Below are 19,484 nucleotides of genomic sequence, written 5' to 3'. Positions count from 1 at the left end.
GAGACCCTTTTCCTTGACAGAAAAAATGAAAACTAAGTTTCAGTCAGGAGTAGGCTTTTCCTGGTTCTGTACTTATCTTATTCCACTTGCCCCAAATAATGCACTTATTCTTTCCTTTTTTCTTTGCTCCAAAAACAACTTTCTTATTAATACCTGCTAGTACTCAGAAGGTGCCAATGTGCTTATTTACTTAACTAAGTGCCATTTTGAGTAATGCTCTTTGTTAGACCTCTTGGGACATAGCTTTCTTTCCATCTGTTCTGCACAACTTACTAAATGGTATACCAGAGAATCCTTCTGCAAATGTACTTGAGTTTTCCTTCAATGCTTATATACCTTCTTTCTCATGCACCCTGACTATAAACTTGGAAGCAGTACAAGTCTCTCTACCTTCTTAAGCCAAGGTTCTTTATAGTATAGACTCCTACACCTTTTTTTCTCTCTGATTTTTTGTAGACTCTGCTTTCCTAAAGCTGAACTATGTCTAGTTTGCTTCCTTCTTTTACTGTTACAAACTTTAAAAGTTTGTCTCTTAACTGTGACCAAAGTGATATGTAAGTCTGTAGTATTAGCACATCATTATTCTTCAATTCAACCTTTTCCTTCTAAATTGATACACAAAACTTATGGCCTGCTTTAATATTTTGTGAAATTTAAAATTATTCTTGACATTATAACTAGAACTAAGGACCAATCCAAAGGTGCTACTTAATTTTCTTTTTTTAAATTTTTTTAATTTATTTAAAAAAGGAGACATTAACAAAATCATAGGATAAGATGGGTACAATTCCACACAATTCCCACCACTAGATCTCCATATCCCATCCCCTCCCCTGATAGCTTTCCCATTCTTTATCCCTCTGGGAGTATGGACCCAAGGTCATTATGGGATGCAGAAGGTGGAAGGTCTGGCTTCTGTAATTGCTTCCCCGATGAACATGGGAGTTGACAGGTCGATCCATACTCCCAGCCTCCCTCTTTCCCTAGTAGGGTGGGACTCTGGGGAAGCGGAGCTCCTTAATTTTCAATTTCTCTGTGTATTTTGGCTTTCAAGCTTTATTTGAATCTTTCTCACTCCCAAATGAAGACATCTGCCTTAATTTCTACTTAAGGACATACTGATTAGAACAGGGTGGCTCTTTTGCTACTCCTGTCTTTGCAGGCTATAGTCTATTTCTGCTAGAATTGTCATAGGCCATTGATTATACATACTTACATATACTAATTAATTTTTATTACTGATTTAATATTGGTGTAAAAATTATAAGATAATAGGGGTATCAACACTTTTCCCACCACTAGAGCTCTGTGTCCCTAGTCCCTCCCTTGGAAACTGTATTAGCTCTCCCAAGATCACAGATATAGGTTGACTATTATTTCTATTTATTTATTTATTATTTTTCCCTTTTGTTGCTCTTGTTGTTTTTCATTGTTGTTATTTTATTTTTTATTATTGGATAGAGACAGAGAGAAACTGAGAAAGGAGAGGGAGACAGAAAGGGAGAGAGACACCTACAGCCCTGCTTCACCACTCGTAAAGCTTTCCCTCTGTTATTGTTATTGCTGTCATTGCTGTTGGATAGGACAAAGAGAAAACGAGAGAGGAGGGGAAGACAGAGAGGGGGAGAGAAAGATAGACACCTGCAGACCTGCTTTCACTGCCTGTGAAGTGAACCCTCTGCAGGTGGGGACCCGGGGGCTCCAACCGGGATCCTGATGCCGGTCTGTGCACTTTCCATTGATTATTATTTCTATATCTATCTATCTATCTATCTATCTATCTATCTATCTATCTATCTATCTATCTATCTATCTATCTATGTATCTATCTATCTATGTATCTATCTATCTATCTATCTATCTATCTATCTATCTATCTATCTATCTATTTTTTTCTATGGTCCCGCCTTCTCTTACTTTCTAAGTTATAACTACTACTTCTGAGTGTCCTTTTTTTTTTTTCCCCTTCTTTTCTCTCTCCAGGTCCTGATGGAATTGGAGTTCAGAGCCCTCAAGCCATCTTCTCTGGGGATATGGAACAAAATTCTTTATGGGGTTCAGAAGTTGGGAGGTCTGTTTATATACCTACTAGTAAGTTACATAAGTGTCAACAATGTACCACTTAACATGAAGCCACAATTCACAATGGTATTACTCAGAATTGTCTAATCTTCTAGGTGGCAAGGTGATGGTATTTAAAAGGCAAATGCTCACATAGCAAGCCTCCTACTCAATGTACCCTGAGTTCTTTTTTTCTTTTTTTCTTCCTATCCTATCAAGTTAGAAAGTCATGGATTTCTACTGCCCACTGATGTGAATCTTCCCTGCATGTACTCATTTGTGAGATACTTCCTGCAAGTAGGAGTCTGTATTTTGCGTCCTGACAACATAGCAAAACTGTCCTCTATAGACTGTGGTAGTGAAACAAACATTCTAGTCTATTCCACAGCAACTTTGTGGAACAATTGTTCAAGAAAAAGTATCTTGTCAGAGAACAAGGGTAGAATCTTTTATCTTTGATTCTTTTTTGGATACCTCTAGAGTGCCTTTCTCCTGTGGGCACCAGACCCTAATCATAATTGCCTATGTGGTCTCTCAAAAAACAACTATGTTAAGTCCTACTTATTTCCACATATGTACCTCTGCCTTTTTTTTTTTTTTGTTTAATAACTTTTGAACTTACAAAAGCAAAATATGTTTGAGAAAAAACAAACAAACACGAGAGCTGAAAAGCACAAAGAAAGGACAAAAAAATAAATAAGTAGAAATTCCACAAGCACTTAATATTTCAGAGTAGTACTGTTATTCTGTGTCATACTCTGTCCCCAATAAAGAGTGAAATAATGGTGTTTATTCAACTCAGCATGACATTCCAAGATAACTTTCAATGACTGAAATTTTCTTTAACCAGTCTCTGGGATAATTTTCTAATATCTCACTCCAGAAATGATTATCCTTCCACAAAGATCTATGTTCTCGCACAATTATAATTATTTCCTGGGAAGTGAATTAGTGTGACAAAAGGGTGCTCATTTTTAAGACTCCTAAGACATTGTCAAGCTGCATTCTAGAATATGTATAGTCCCAGGAGGGACTATAAATGTATATTTCCATGAGGAGGAGACAATGTTTTGTCAAATTCTTCCCAGTACTAGATACTGCCTTTCATTTCCCTTTTTGCTAATTTTGCAGACGTATGTAGGAATCTCATTTTCTTGATAAACGATGATGTTAAACAGTTTTATATCATATTTATATTTTATCATATCAAATAATTTATCTAGCATTTGCTTTTCAGTTTTGGTTAATTAGGTGTTTATACCTTTGCTTATTTTTCACCTTCTATGTTATTTCCTGCTTACTTATAAGAACTAATTAAAATATTAAGAATGGTAACTATACATACTGTTACATATGCATTTCAAATAATTTGTGGTTTACATCTTCAGTTTAGTCATGTAGAAGTCACCTTGACTATGATTAGGGGATTTCCATTCCTTAAATTATACAAATACATAGGGGGTAGATAGCATAATGGTTAAGCAAACAGACCTCCATGCCTGAGGCTCCAAAGTCCCAGGTTCAATTCCCTGTACCACCAATAAACCAGAGCTGAGTAGTGCTCTGGTCTCAAAAAACAAAAGCAAAACCCAAAAGGTTTAAAGAAATTATACAAATATTTACCTACATTTCCTTCTACTATTTTATTATTTACATTTCATTCTATACCACCCACAATTTATTTTAGTTTGTAGTGTATAACTTATTAAATTCTAAACAGTCAATTACTACAATAACAGTTAATGACTGTCTCATGATTTCCCATTGATTTGACATAATTATCTTTGTTATACTCTCATTTTTTATGATCATTCCTTTTAATGCAATTGAGATTCTAGCTCCATATTCTCACCAAACCAATTTATTTACTGTAACTTTGTAATATAATTTACTATCTATCAGTATAAATTGATTACTTCCCTTGCTCCCTCCCTCAATTTTAAAAAGACAAAATATTCTCATCTACTTATTTTTTTCTAGATGAACTTCAGCGTCAATGACAAGTTTCCTCCTTCATATCTAAATCTTCCAGAGACTGATACTACAAATTAAATTAGAAATGGACCATTTAAATGTAAAATCACTCTAGTCACAAACAAGATTTTTGCATTAACTCAGTTCCCTGCAATAAAGCCCCAAAGAACTCCCACACAAAATAACCATTGCTGAGTTCATTATTTCTGTGTAACTCCCCTGGCTTAGTGTTGTCCATTTTTGATAGGATCTGCAGAGACTTCCAGTCACACTGACCTACTGCAGTATCAGGCACTACAAGCTGTAGTAGTGTGACTGGGTTGGCTGCACGATGACACAAAACACTCTGAATTGGCAGTGTGGTGGTGACCTGGATACCCCCACTGTTGATGATTTTGACCAAGCCACTCCCTCCTCTGAGCCCCAGCTTACTCCTCTGTATAATAACCTCCCCCTACATAGTTAAAGGTTTCTTTTGTATTAAAATTTTATCAAAAGTTAAATGGTAGTTGAGATACTCTTTTGAGGATGATGGAGTCCTAAAGAAATTAAAACATACTATCTATTTTTAATATATGCTTAGTTGCTGAAGGGATAAAGAATAAGGAGATAATTGTTTTAATGTGACTGGCTTAATCTGAGAACACATGTTGTAGGTCAGCTTGAACACAGGATCTTGAGAGGCATAGCTAACATATGGAATTGTTCCCCTCAGTGTGGAATGTGTGTGGGAAGGTAGAGAGAGACACAAGTACTTGGGGTGGGGTCAGGAAGAGGCAGAGTAGATCTGAGGTGACCAAAAAAAACCAAACCAAAACAAAACAACAACAAAAAAAAAACAGGGCCCATGATAGACTTTTGACTTGTTGACTTGAGAGCAGTAGTGCATGAAAATGGAGTTTGGGTCAGTTTGCATATGGCTGTTATCAGTCTCAAGTGGCAGTTCTACAGAGTCACCCACTCTGTGCAGAGAGAGCCTAGCTGAGAAGGTTGAGCCTAGGCCTAAGGTTTCTTTTCTTTTTATTTTGCCTTTTTAAAATTTCTTTATTGGGGGATTAATGGTTTATAGTCAACAGTAAATACAGTAGTTTGTACATACATAACATTTCCCAGTTTTCCACATAACAATACAACCCCCACTAGGTCCTCTGCCATCATGTTCCAGGACCTGAACCCTCCCCTGACCCCCACCTCAGAATCTTTTACTTTGGTGCAATACACTACCTAAGTTTTCTTGTTACACCTAAGGTTTCTTGAATTCAGGTAAATTAACATGAGGTTATGGCTGTGAAGCAGACCTTTCTAGGTGATGAGAGGGAATGGGAAGCACTGAGCAAAATGCTCTTCTTTGCCTTGAGTCTAGTGCTCAGTGCTGTGGTTTCTAACTCTGTCTCTCTTAAAGGGGGGGGAGGGAGGCCCCTTTCTTGGAACATCCAGGATACTGGGATCTGGGAACTTTTGTGCATGCCTAACTTTTCTCTTGACTTCTATACCCTGCTCTGTAAACAAATGGCACAGCTGCCTAGCTCTCTAGTCTTTTCCTTGTAAGGTTTGTTGTTGTTTTTGTTTGCTCACTTTATGGCAACTCTGAAAGAAAAGAGGGTTTCCTTGCCTGTGGGAACATTGGTCACTTCCAAGGTGGAAATGGGGTCCTTCCTCTCAAGTGGGAGGCCAGGTGTTGTGGGCTACGGGGTGGCAACCTGTATTCTCTGCTTTGGCGGCTCGCCTGGTTGTGGGAACATTCCCCAGGCAGCCCAAGGAACCCTGGTCTCCGGCTTCATCTGGTGGGGAGGAGAGATTTTAGTAAACACTGCGTGGGAAGAGGAATGAAATGGGCAGAGAATGAGGCTAAGGAATGGGTGTGTGAAACGCCAGGCTGAGTGAGGCCAGGGTGCCTGGTAGCAGCATTCCAACGCCCACCTTTCTGACAGGTGGGGGGAGAAGGTGTTCACCTGCCGAGGGAGGCAGGCAGTGCAGGGCATCAGAGTGCATGTGCCCTCGAGGGCTGCTAGCCTGGCCACTCTGGCACAGCTCTGGGTGCAAATTCTGGGTATAAACACATTGTTATGTTAAAGTGTAATTTATAAATTAGGTTCAGCAAGAGATTAACAGCCCCAACAGAATTATTACAAGATCATACTTGTCATAAGAGCTATATGAGTATGGTCTCATTTTCTTTCTCAAATAGCTTACCACATGTAATGTTTTTGGACCACTTAACTGAAATCATAAAAACCAAAACTGTAGATAAGGCAGAAATTATTGTTTTTAAGTAAAATAAAAAAGGATGAATAGCACACTTATAATATCTATTTATATAATGAGAGAGAGAGAAGAAGAAGGAGGAGGAGGAGTGGGAGAGAGGGAGACAACAGCATCACTTTGGCATATGCAGTACTGGGTATTAAACTCAAGCTTGCAAGTCCTGTGCTCTACCACTAAACAATCTCCCTGGCAGCTATACTCTCTAGCTATCTTCATCCTACTTTGTGTCTAAGAAAAAAGAAAAAACCTTCTCTCTAGTATAGTGCTTTTTATTCCTTCCAGTTCACTGCTCTGCTCTGGCTTATGGTGGTGCTCTGAACTGAACCCGGGATGTTGGAGTCTCAGGCATGAAAGTCTTTAGGCATAACCATTATGCTACCTCCCCAGGCCCATATAATAGTTTTAAAATCACAGAAAATGGGGATATCTTTATTCTTCAGGCTTATATTAGCACAATTTTATTTTCTGAACTGCAGATTTCAGGTTCGATAATGCTCTTTGTACTACAGTTACACAAGCAACAGTGGAAGTTCTTGTGTTCATTGCAGAATACAGAGTTTCCTTTTACTCACAACTCCTTTAATGTAGTTGGACATCAATCCTTCTAGCCTAGAAAGGAAGTCTTATTTCACTGCCAGGGAACAGAACTTCCAAAAAACACAAATGTCTTTCAGCATCATGTTGAAAAAATAATCAAGGGGGTATGAATTGGTCTCTCTCTCACTTCCTGCCTTATTTGCTTTAAACTCATAGGTGAGCTATGAAAAGGCATCTGCCCTAACGTTCCAGCCACCTAGGCAGGACATCAGTGCAGAAGAAAAGTCCAGGGGCTTCTAGTGCTCCAGGTTAACCTGGGCCTGTAGCATGCCAGCACTGCCATGTGAAGACATGTACCATTGAGTGCCTTTCTTCTCAATTCCAACCATTCATAAAACTGACGGTGGAAAATATAAAGTGAGGCCTGGCACAGATTTCTCCAATCATATCAAATTTTTATGTAGAACATGGCCATATTCAGTGGGAACTGACAGCAGAAAAAATGGTTAGTATGTAGTCTTCCAAGCCCAGGGGCAGCATGGAGTTTAAACACCCACCCTTTTATCCGAAAGGAGGCACTGTTGGCTCCCACAGCCCCACCAGAAACCTAGCACATTTCTCTGAGTGGTGCTGAGGACAAGGTCCTGAACTACTTATTGGATGGGGCATCTGTCAAGCTAGTTAGTCTTCAGCTATGCAGTGCCAACCAAGGGGTAGAAGAGAACCCCCTAGGCCAAAATCACACCAAAACAGGACAGCAAGGAAGTGTTGGGTTGGGCAGAATCAGCAATTTTCAGTTTAGAGGAGCACAGTGAATCAACAACCTCCTTCCCCTCTCCTGCCCCACACCCAAACCACATTTTCTAGCAGTTACCCTACTCCAAGTATGCAAAGGAGATAGATTCCATGTAGGAGAGCACCATCTTAGTGCACCTGTGTGTTCATGAGTCTCCTTAAATTGCTTATGGGCCTATGGAAATCTTGTTTTTTTTTTCAAAACACCATTCAAAAAGGGCACAAATGTGGACTGTCCCCAGCCATGTGGCTTTTCTTGCCAGGTCACCGACGTGAGAGAGATGACCCAGGAACTGAGATGGTGGTGGTGAGGCAGTTCAAAATCTTTATTCATTTCCCCACCCAAGCTCTTAAAGGCCGGAAAACGGAAGTGGCAATTCGGAAATGGAAGTGGCTTGACAATACCATACATGGTTAGGAAAGGAACAGAGAAAGGTAAAAGGTGGCTGGGAAAGGTAGGAACTTCCTTAGCAACTGTTGCGAGGGGTTTAGCTGGTAGGCTTAATAATATCCTGTAGGCAGGGAGGGTCTTGAGGGTAGAAAAAGAATATATCAAATGAGCAGAATGGGTGGGGAGATAGGGAGGAGACCTTAAGTCATTTGTTAGACAAAGCGGAACACTGATATGTAGATAATAAGAGCTCCATCTTAGTGCACCTGTGTGTTCATGACTCTCCTTAAATTGCTTATGAGCCTATGGAATTCTTGTTTGTTTTTTTTTTTTTCTTTCAAAACACCATTCAAAAAGGGCACAAATGTGGACTGTCCCCAACAAGCTATGTGGCTTTTCTGGTGATGGTGATTTAAAAGCATGTCATTCACATAGCTGCTGGTACTACTACTCATCTCAGAAAGGCTCCCTCTACTGAATGAAAATCCCTCCTTGTTCTCCTCTGACCCACTAAGAAAAGGCTCACATACAACTTCCTTACCATGGAGAAATGCTACTGGGGAAGGTACTGCAACCACCAAATTTTTTATTCTCATTCCTTGGAAAACTCTGGGCCACCACTTTTATTCCTTATGATCAAGAAGTCACAAACCGGGAGTTGGGCGGTAGTGCAACGGGTTAAGTGCAGGTGGTACAAGGACCTGTGTAAAGATCCTGGTTCGAGCCCCTGGCTCCCCACCTACAGAGGGTTCACTTCACAGGCAGTGAAAGCAGGTCTGCAGGTGTCTATCCTTCTCTCCCCCTCTCTGTCTTCCCCTCCTCTCTCCATTTCTCTCTGTCCTATCCAACAACATCAATAACTACAACAATAAAAAAACAAGGACAACAAAAGGGAATAAATAATTCAATAAACATTAAAAAAAATTCACAAATCCAGGAAATGAGCTGCACAGATGAGCTCTGTCTCTGTTTTTTTTTTTTTGTAGGTGGAATATTTAAACTACAAAATTTTTACTCCAACTAGTGACTAGTTTTTTATTTTTATTTTACTTTTTTTTTTAACCTGTACAAGAAAACTTACTATAGGAAAGAAAACTTACTGATAGCCCCTTTGCTTATTGTGCTGAATTTGTAGAAAGTAGGGGTTTTCCATATTTCTGTGTTTAACTTCAAAACCCCAGTTCTATTTCACAACCTCTCCACATGCTGGGATGACAAGTTATAACTATGACCCCCACACCCTTTCCATGCTTTTAAATCACCAATTGTGCTTTAAAAGTACCCTGAAAAACAAAGGTGTCTTTTATGTCATTCCTCAATAAAAACAGATGTATTTTCCCCTGGTATATATAAATGCTAAGTTCTACTGTGGTTTTTTTCTAGTGGTGATAAGAGTAATGTTCTCTCCCTTATGAACACAAACACTTACATGAAAAGAAGATGTGCATAATTCTCTTTAATATATTAAAACTCAAACACTACTGAATCTTGATTAGGAAGTTCTTGTGCTTACATTAGAGGAAAGAATTACAGATAGTGCCCCCAAATGCTCACAAACAAGAGTGAAGCAACTATATACTTTGTGTTATCAAATGATAAACTCTCAGTGTAAATGCCTTTTTAAAAAAAACCAATTTTCTTTCTTTGTTTATTAACTTTTTTTTCTTTTTTGTTTCCAGGGTTATCGCTGGAGCTCAGTGCCGGCACTAGGAATCCTCTACTTCTGGAGGCCATTTTTCCCATTTCTTTTTAAATTTTTATTGAATAGGACAGAGAAACGTTGAGAGAGGAAGGGAAGATAGAGAGGGGGAGAGAAAAGACAGACACCTGCAGACCTGCTTCACCGCTTGCCAAGTGACCTCCCCCACAGGTGGAAGGGGAGGTTGAACTGGGATCCTTGTGTGGGTTCTTGCACTTTGTATTATGTATGTTAGCCCGGTGCACGGCCACCTCGCACCCTTAACTTTTTTAAAACTGTCTTTATTTGTTGGATAGAGACAGGAACTGAGAGGGGAGAGGGAAATAGAGAAGGAGAGAGACAGAAAGACACCTGCAACACTGCTTCACCACTAGCAAAATTCTGCTCCTGCAGGTGAGCATTAGGGGTTCAAACCTGGGTCCTTGTGCATGGTAACCTATGCACTCAACCAGGTGCACCACCACCTGGCCCCAACAAATTCTTTAGTTACATTTACTGTGCCTCTTCTATGGGTCAGAGAGAAGACAGTATGTGAGAAGAGAAGACTAAATCCCACTTTCCCTTCTGGTTTGTAGGTTGGCTACAGTGATTGTGGACACTAGTTTCTTTTGCTGTTAAGTCTTGAACTAACATTATAACCTCAACCTATATGTGCATATCTTTGCAGTAATTTGGAGCAGGGGTCTGAGTAGGATGGATCTTCTAGAAAGTCCTAAGAAGGATCGTTGTGAACACTCTGTGAGGCTTATGCCGCCACCTGTCAGGTGTATTTTGCTCTCCATTTAATATGGTCCTGGTGGCTTTTAACCTGTGTATGTCTTTACTTGCCTCCACTGCAATACTCTGGGATCTTCCATAAGAGAACACCACACACCCAGGCACACACACCCCAAAAGGCAAAATGCTAACAATAGCATAGCTAACGTCCAAAACAAATAAACTAAAATCTATTGAGTAATCTCACCCATAACTATCAGTGTCACAACAATGATGAGTTTAATGATGGTAAACAAATGTTTAAGGAGGAACAGAACTTTAGAGTAAGGAGTGTAGCGATGAAAATACAAGATCCAGAGAGGTGGCTTTCCCAAGTCTGTGACCAGAATTTAGGTCTCTGAACATCTCACTCAGAACCAAACTATGGTTCAAATGTAAGTTTGTTTTTTCCTCCCCCCCCAAATATAATTGTTATCTGCTGCTACCATCAAAAACTACCACAAACTCAGTGACTTAAGATAACATCCATTTATCATTCTGTAAGTCAAAAGCTTGGAAGGACTCTTCTGGAGCTAAAATCAGTGTCGTCAGGACTGGTTTTTCCGATAGATTCTAGGGAAATTACTCTCTTCTTAACTTTTCCATCTTTGAGAGTTCTTGCCAGAATTATTTGTCTTAAAGCTGCACTACAGAATCTGTTTCCTTTATTTCTCCTCCTCTGACTTTTACCTGCACCATCCCTTCCTCTACCAGCAGAATACCTCTGGTTCAAGGCCTTTAATTTAATTAACTTCCAAAGTCCCCCTTGCTTTGTAAGACATTTTCACAGGTTCTGAAGCTCAGGATATGGACATCTTTGGGGGGAAACCATTATTCAGTCTACTACACTAAACAAAAAGAACCTTCTTCTGTTTGTCCACTCATTCCTTTTCTTGTCTGCAGAAAAATATTTGCAAGTCTAATGTCCTTCAAACATGCAAAATTAGGTAAAGCAGTATGAAGAAGAAAGCAACACATCCTGTTTGTATAATTATAGTCCAATGGGCAAGGTAAGTTGAAATAAAAAAAAAAAGACTATGTTCACCAGTAGTATCCTTAACAGGTGTCAAATAACAAAATGTTAAGAAAGAAATTTGGCTCCAAAATTTCCTGAAAGATACACATCTAAAAGTCTTCCATAAAAACAAATTGCCAACTCCTAGAAACATACCTTAAATAGACACCCTTCTTCTTTCCACCCTAGGGTCCCTATTCTCATTCACACTATTCTTACCTTTTGGCCCTTGTTTATTAAACATATTATCCTGCTTTATATCCTAGTGCTTTTCACCCACCAAGTTGCAGATGCTACTACAATGTCATCCTGATCTCCCTAAATAGATGGTCTCGCCAATATGTCCTGGAACCTCACCTCTCCAGAACCCTACTTTACTAGAGAAAGACAGGCTGGGGGTATGGATTGACCAGTTAACATCCGTGTCCAGCAGAGAAGCATTACAAAAGCCAGGACACCTTCCTTCTGCACCCCCAAAAGAATTTTGGTACATGCTTCCAGAGAGGGGAAATGTTAAGAGACGATGACCAGAGGGTTCTGAACCCAGGCCTACTGGGACCTGGAATGTTTGTTTTATACCATCATCGAAAGGGAAGAGAATCTGGAAAACACCAGAGGGAGGCAGGTGCTTTTTCTCTTATCTGAGAGGGATGAGGAAAACGGGAAGGACACCTGGAAGCAGCAATAGATGTCGGTGCAGCTTAGAAAGGAAGTGAAGGCAGGGTCATAGAAGTGAATAAAAACAAAGGGGAAAAACGAAAGACTAAATATGTCTCCCACCCATATCTATGACCTTGGGAGAACTATAGCAGTTTATTTTGGAGGGGGATACAGGCACCGGACTCTGGTATCTTACAATTTTGTAAATCACTAATCAAAATGCTCAAATGCCAGGCCATCGAATGCATCACTGCCATTTACATGTATGTCTCACTTGGCCTTCATTTAATGACCTGAACATTACGTAGTCCAGTAATACAGAACAAACCCTGCCCTGACAATTCAAAGCACTTCTAAACCTTCCTGGGCACCTCACAGCACCTCAACGCTTGGAGTTTTCCTGGTAAACATCTTGCTGCAATGAACATTGTTGTCACTAAGTCTTGACACAAATCTACCCATGTTTATTTCTTTAGGATAAATTCTTAGAAGTGGTATTACTGGGTCTACAGGTAAGCAGGGCATTTTAGTCTTTATGGTGTGGGTTACCAAATCGCTTTCATAAAAGCTGTAACAACTGACACACCCAACAGCAGGAGTCTCCAGCCTTATCTACCTTGGACATGAATTATTTTTATCATTACCCATTTGATCAATGAAAATGCAATGAATTTATTTGTATTTCTTGGAGGACTTAACAAAGCAAAATATCTTTTCTGTCTATTGGCTATTTTGTGACTTAATCTCTTTAAATGATTTGCATAGTCTCCTACTGGTATGGTAAGCCAAAGGAAAACTTACTGGCTTTAAAGTACTTTCTGCGTGAAAGATATTCATCAGGGCCAGGGTCAGGTGATACATCTGGTAGAACGAACATGTTGCATTGTGCAAGGACCTGGGTTCAAATGCCTGGCCCTCACCTACAGGAGGAAGCTTTAAGAGGTATGAAGCAGTTCTGTAGGCGTCTGTTTTCCTATCTCTATCCCTCCTACTTTTCCATTTCTCTGCCTCTATCCAATAAATGAATAAATAGGTAGGTATAAAAATATCATACATTAATTTGGTTCATACTTCCAGTGGTAAATATTAGGGGAAACTGACCTGAGGGCTCTGAACTCCAATTGCATCAGGACTTGGGGTGGGGGGAGGAAGGACACTGAAGGTGTGACTTAGAAAGGGAGAAAATACAGAATCATAGAAAAAAATGAGCAAATATATATAAATATAGATAGATAGTTATAGAAAAATCACTTCTTAGCCTTTTGGCTAAGATCAAGTATAATTATAGGAATAATAGTCAACCCATTATCTGTGATCTTGGGAGAACTAATGCAGTTTCCAGTGGAGGGAATGGGGACACAGAACTCCCCATAGCTTTCTTATTCCTTAACCCTCTGGGAGTATGGACCCAGGGTCACTATGGGGTGCAGAAGGTAGGAGGTCTGGCTTCTGTAATTGCTTCCCTGATGAATGTGGGCATTGGCAGGTTGATCCATACTTTCATCCTGTCTCTCTCTTTCCCTAGTGGGGCAGAACTTTGGGGAAGCAGAGCCCTAGGACACACTGGTGGGTCGTCTGCCCAGAGAAGTCCGGTTGGCATCATGGTAGTATCTGGAACCTGGTGCTTAGTGGAGTAAGGCTCTGGAGAGGTAAGGTTCCAGGACACATTGGTGAGGTAGTCTGTCCAGAGAATTCAGGATGGAATCATGGTAGCACCTGCAAGCTCTAACCTTTTCTCTTTTTCAATGTTTGGTATATAACCCAGAATTCATTTGTGACATCACCCTGTCTATTCCTTAGGGATACAAAAAACTATTTATTTAAAACGTGTTATGGCCTGAGAGGTGGTGAAGTGGATAAAGCTCTGAACCCTTGAGCATGAGGTCCTGAGTTTGATCCCTGCCTGGCACTGTACGAGCCATAGTACTGCTCTGGAGTTCCCCTCTCCCCCCTTATAAATAATTACTTTTTAAAAACTGTCAACTACTTATATGGAAAAACTTTTTCTGGGGCTTTCCACTGTGGCTAATGAATGTATATTTGTGTCAGACTTACAATGTTTCAATTAATGCAATTTTATGCTATTTATTGATATTTGGTGGTGTCACTCCCTCTACTCGTTTAATCAACATTTTTTGCTGCTTTATTCATAAAGGCAAACTTTAGAATCACTTAGTGATTCATCATGACCCATGGGAAAACTAACTTGAACTGCCTTAAGTTTCTAAAGTAAAAAAGGGGGGAGAACTAACATTTTTTTTTTTTTTACCACATTCTGCTTTGTTCTCAAAGCACAAGTCTCTTTACCTAGTCAAACCTCTTCAGAGAAAGGCTTTACAGTATCCTTCAAATGGATGCTGAACACACCTTTTAAAAATATTTATTGGCTAGAGACAGAGAGAAATTGATAGGGGGATAGATATATATGGAAAAAGAGAGAGGGAGGGAAAAGGAGGGAGGGAGGGAGGGGGAGAGAGAGAGAGAGAGAGAGAGAGAGAGAGAGAGAGAGAGAGAGGCCTGCATTACTACTTCACCACTTGTGAAGCTTTCTCCATGCAGGGGGAACTGGTGGCTTGAACCCAGGTCCTTGTGCATTGTAACCTGTGCATTCAGCCAGGTGTACCACCTAACCTGTGCATTCAGCCAGGTGTACCACCGCCTGGCCCCTCTCTTTCCCTCGCTTAACTTCCCCTCCTCTTCTCAATTTATCTCTGTCCTATCAAATAAAATAGAAAGGAAATAAAATAAAAATATTTTCCACAATATTTTATTAATTGTTGATAGGGAAATCATTGATTATTTTCTTACTCACACCTTATAAGATACTCAATATTTCTAACAGGAATTATGGTGGTCTGTGTGTATTGGCCAGGTATATAGTTAAACAGTTCACTGCTGTCTATAGAGTGTGGGCCTGCTTTCCAAGTGCTGTCACAATTAGATTCATTGTTTTGTTATCCAGAAACTAGACTTTAAAATAGCTATTCCTCCTTAGAACTGCTTCCACCAGAATTCTTCCCCATTATCACCAAGATATTTTGTGCAAAACAGTGGGAAATGAGCCATTTCAAAGGTCATGGACGGCAAGTTTTGAACCACAAGAATGAATACATCACTTCCCACAAACAAAGCTATGAGAACAGAGAAGGCAAAAGTTTAATATGGAGTGGCTGGGCAGTGGTGCACACACATACACATTACAGTGTGCAAGGACCCAGGTTCAAGCCCTTAGTCTCCTTTGTGGAGGGCAGAAGGGTGGGAGGACAGCAGCACTTCATAAATGGTGAAACAGGTGTCTCTTTCTTTCCCTCTCTATATCCCCCTCCCACTGAATTTCTCTGTGTTTATCCAAAATAAATAAATAAATAAAATGAAAAAAAATTAGTAATTTTTAAAAGAATTTTAAATATTTATTTATTTATTCCCTTTTGTTGCCCTTGTTGTTTTATTGTTGTAGTTATTATTGTTGTTGTTGTTGTTGGATAGGACAGAGAGAAATGGAGAGAGAAGGGGAAGACAGAGAGGGGGGAGAGAAAGATAGACACCTGCAGACCTGCTTCACTGCTTGTGAAGTGACTGCCTGCAGGTGGGGAGAGGGGGCTTTAACCGGGATCCTTACGCTGGTCCTTGCGCTTTGCGCCACCTGCACTTAACCCGCTGTGCTACTGCCTGACTCCCCAAAACCTTAGTATTGTATGAACTTTTCAGGTAGGGAGAGGTAGATTAAATCTCAGCTCACTATTATTGTCTAATTCTTCCTTGGGCATGCCCCTGAAACACTCCAGGCCTTAGTTCTCTCATGCTGTAAGTCTGTAGCATGATGAAAGGTACTTGGTATGGTGCCTTATATTCATTCACTTCTTTCCTTCACTCACTCACTCACTCACTCACTCACTCACTCACTCACTCACTCACTCACTCACTGAGTATCAAGTGGCTTGTATGTGCCAAGTACTGTGCTGGACACTGGAGATACATTGGTGAACTAGACTGACAAGATCCCTGCCCTCTAGGGACACAGATAAGTAAATAAACACATGAAATCATTACAGACAGTAGTGAGTGCCACAGAAGAAATGAGCAGAGATGTGATGGAGAGCTGGGTAAAAGGACACCAATCCGGGAAGACCTCTCCAAGAAGCTGAAGCAGATCTGAGACCCAAGGACCTGTAAGTCTGGGAAAGTGCCTCAAGGTAGAAGGAAGAGCAAGTTTAAAAGCCTAGAGAAAAAGTCAGTGTTGGGGCATGAAGGATAAGGAGGGAAGAGGTGTGATCTGCTGCTAGAGGAGGAGGTGGGGGCTGCACACAGATGATGTGGGGTTGCAGGTTCAAACTCCAGGTCCCTATCTGCAGAGGGGAAGCTCCATGCACAGTGGAGTAGTGCTGCAGGTATCTTTCTCCCTTTCTATGTGTGCTCTACCGGGTATGCTTTGGCCTGGCCCCTCTAGGTCTTTAAGCTAGAAGCCAGTGGCTTCCAACTTTTAGAAGCAAACCCAATGCTAAATTAACTTGCTGTGCTCCTTACACAGAAATGGGTAAGCTATAGCAAGTGAATTCATTCACTCAACTTTTACTATGTACCTACTGTGTCAAGCATTTATCAAGTGTTCACTGTATACTGAGATAAAATATCATCAGTCCCCTTGTCCTTAAGGAGCAGGGGAAAGAACAAATATTTCAATAATGGGGGAGTGTGAGACAAAAGAGGAACTTTTTTTTTTTTTAATCCAAAGAGATAAATGACCAGGATCTTATAGGACCAAGTCAACACTCCCTAAACAGAACATTTTCACACATATGGTGACATGAAAAAGCACCAGACAGATGGGCTAGGGAGTATTATTGCAGTGTGACCCAGGAGAGCTGACATTTAGGCAAAGATGCAGGATGGAGGAAAGTGGTGAAAATGAACACAAATGTGCTATAGGGTTCTAGAGCTGGGCTGTCCAGTAAAAGTGAATGTAAACCAACACAAGGTAATCTTATACTTTTTAGTAGTCACCTTTAGAGGGAAAAAGGTGAAATTTATTTGAATATTCCATTTAGCTTAGCACAGTCAAAACAATCTCAATGAATCAATGAACAACATGACCATTTACTGATAAAATATCATTCACTCTTCTTTATTTACAAAGCCTCAAAAAGCTGATGCGTAGTCTATGTTTTAACACGGCTCAACTGGGATAAGCCATGGGGCTAGCACTTCAACACCACATGTAACAATGTAACTTCAACACCACTGCAACAATGCAGTTCTAGACAGAGGTTCTAAAGATACACTCTCTTCCTTTCCTCTTTCCCTCCCTCCCTTCCTATTGTTACCAGAGTTATCACTAGGACTCTGCACCTGCCTGACAAATCTACACCTCCTGGTGACCATTTTTTTTTCTTTTATAAAAGCAGAGAGAAATAGAGAGGGGAGATGGGGACTGTGGGCATGAACCCAGGTCTTGTGCATAGGAACATGTGTGCTCTACTCAGTGCACCACCATCCAGCCTGACATACTGTTTTCAAGGAGGGCTCACAGGCAACTGACCAGAGCATTGGACACTTAGTCACTTACAAGACATGAACTGAACAGCCTCTATGTGCCAAATTAAAAAAAAATTTTTAACACTAATAAAAATATATTGGTGTTTTAAGATACTGATTGACACTGTCAGAGCTCTTTCCAAACAATATCCTGATTCTCACCTTCTCTCTCCCTCTGTGTAAGTCAAGTTAAAAAAGTAAGTGGCAAATATAATGGCAAAAAAGGTACCTTTGCAGAGTCTTTGGCTGATTCACACTATGACACTTTATGGGAGCTACTACTTTGAGAGCTCTACGGTGCCAGCACTCTTTACCAAAGCTGCTGATTTTAGCTTAAGAGGTGACTGGGAAGCAGCAAGGGCAGCTCTGCTGAGCAACCTCCCTGAAGCACAGTATAAACAAGCCGTCTGGTGCCTCCTCTGCAAAATCCTAATCACAGGTGTTCTTCCTTCTAGGGAAGCCATTTGTGGGCAAAATCAGCATGAGTCATGCCAAGGAATACAGGGGTAATAGGAGGCTTTGGCTTTTCATTGCATGTCAGAACTCCTGACAGATATTAAATTTCACTGGTTAAGAAATAGTCTAGAGAATATTTAGATAGAGTTGGGTGGTGACACGCCTGGTTGAGTACATTCATTGCAATGTGCAAGGACCCCGGTTCAAACTCCCAGCCCCCACCCTCGGGGAAAAGCTTTGCAAGTGTTGAAGCAGTGCTACAGGTGACTCGTCTCAACTCCTATTCCCCTAGCCTCTTCCATGTCTCTGTCTCTATAAAAAACAAATAATTTTTTAAAAACAGTCAGGTTTAAAAAAAAATCCTGCTTAGTGGCTCAGTGGTAGAGTTCAGGACTTTCATGTGTGAGGTCCCAAGTTCAATCCTGAGAACTGCATGTGCCAGAGCGACGCTCTGGTTCTCTCACATTAAATAAATACACATTTTTAAAACTTTTGCTTTTCTGGGGTGATTTCTCCAATTTCCCTAAGCAGAGGGCAGCTTGAATCCAGTCCTTTATTTATACCTCTGGTGGCAGTCACTTCATTCCAGTGAGGGTTTCCAGGTATTTCTTACCCCGTACACTTTCAGGACTCCGGGACAGGGAATGAATGGCCCTAGTCCATCCTGGTGCCTAGCTTAGCCCTTTGCAATAAGTGATCATATTGAGCCATGAGAATTCTAAAAAGCAAGTCAACTTGAATCAAAGCAAGGATCCTTAGTGTCCTCTTTCTCAAAGGTAACAAAGAACTATCCCTCCACCCCCTTTAAAAAAGCTATATTCCCCCACTAGGGAAAGATAACAACAGTCTTAAGGGATGGATCGACCTGCTAAGGCCCATGTCCAGAGGAGAAACAATAATAGAAGCCAGAACTCTCTCCTTTTGCATCCCAAAAAGAATTCTGGTTCATACTTCCAGAGGAGGTGAAGTGTTAGGGGAAGATGACCAGTAGGCTCTGAACTCCAATTCCTTTAGGACCCGAAAAGAGAAGAGAAAAAAACAAGGATATTCAGAAGTAGCAATAGGCATAGGTGTTGACTTAGGAAGGCAGGACCATAGGAAAAAAATGGGCAAATATATGTAAATATAGGTAGTTATAGGAATGATAGTCAGCCCATATCTGTGATCTTGGGAGAACTAATGCAGTTTCCAGGGGAGGAATGGGGACACTGAACTCTTGTGGTGGGAACAGTGCGGAATTATACCTTTGTTATAATTTTGTAAATCAGTATTAAATTATGAATAAAACTTTTTTAAAAAGATATATTTCTTCTGCCCCATCCATGTTGTTACCTAGTCAATCC

At 40.4% G+C, this 19,484-nt stretch overlaps 1 protein-coding gene and 1 pseudogene across 1 annotated transcript in view; one reads left to right on the top strand and one right to left on the bottom strand.

Moving 5' to 3' along the window:
- Positions 1-19,484, bottom strand: part of TGFA (transforming growth factor alpha) — a 127,517-nt gene that overhangs the window by 47,531 nt on the left and 60,502 nt on the right. The window lies entirely within an intron of this gene.
- Positions 13,400-13,540, top strand: LOC132537785 (U2 spliceosomal RNA; annotated as a pseudogene).

This window comes from Erinaceus europaeus, chromosome 3, assembly GCF_950295315.1.
Source record: "Erinaceus europaeus chromosome 3, mEriEur2.1, whole genome shotgun sequence".
Taxonomy (NCBI): domain Eukaryota; kingdom Metazoa; phylum Chordata; class Mammalia; order Eulipotyphla; family Erinaceidae; genus Erinaceus; species Erinaceus europaeus.
This window is presented reverse-complemented; position numbering and strand designations above follow the sequence as displayed.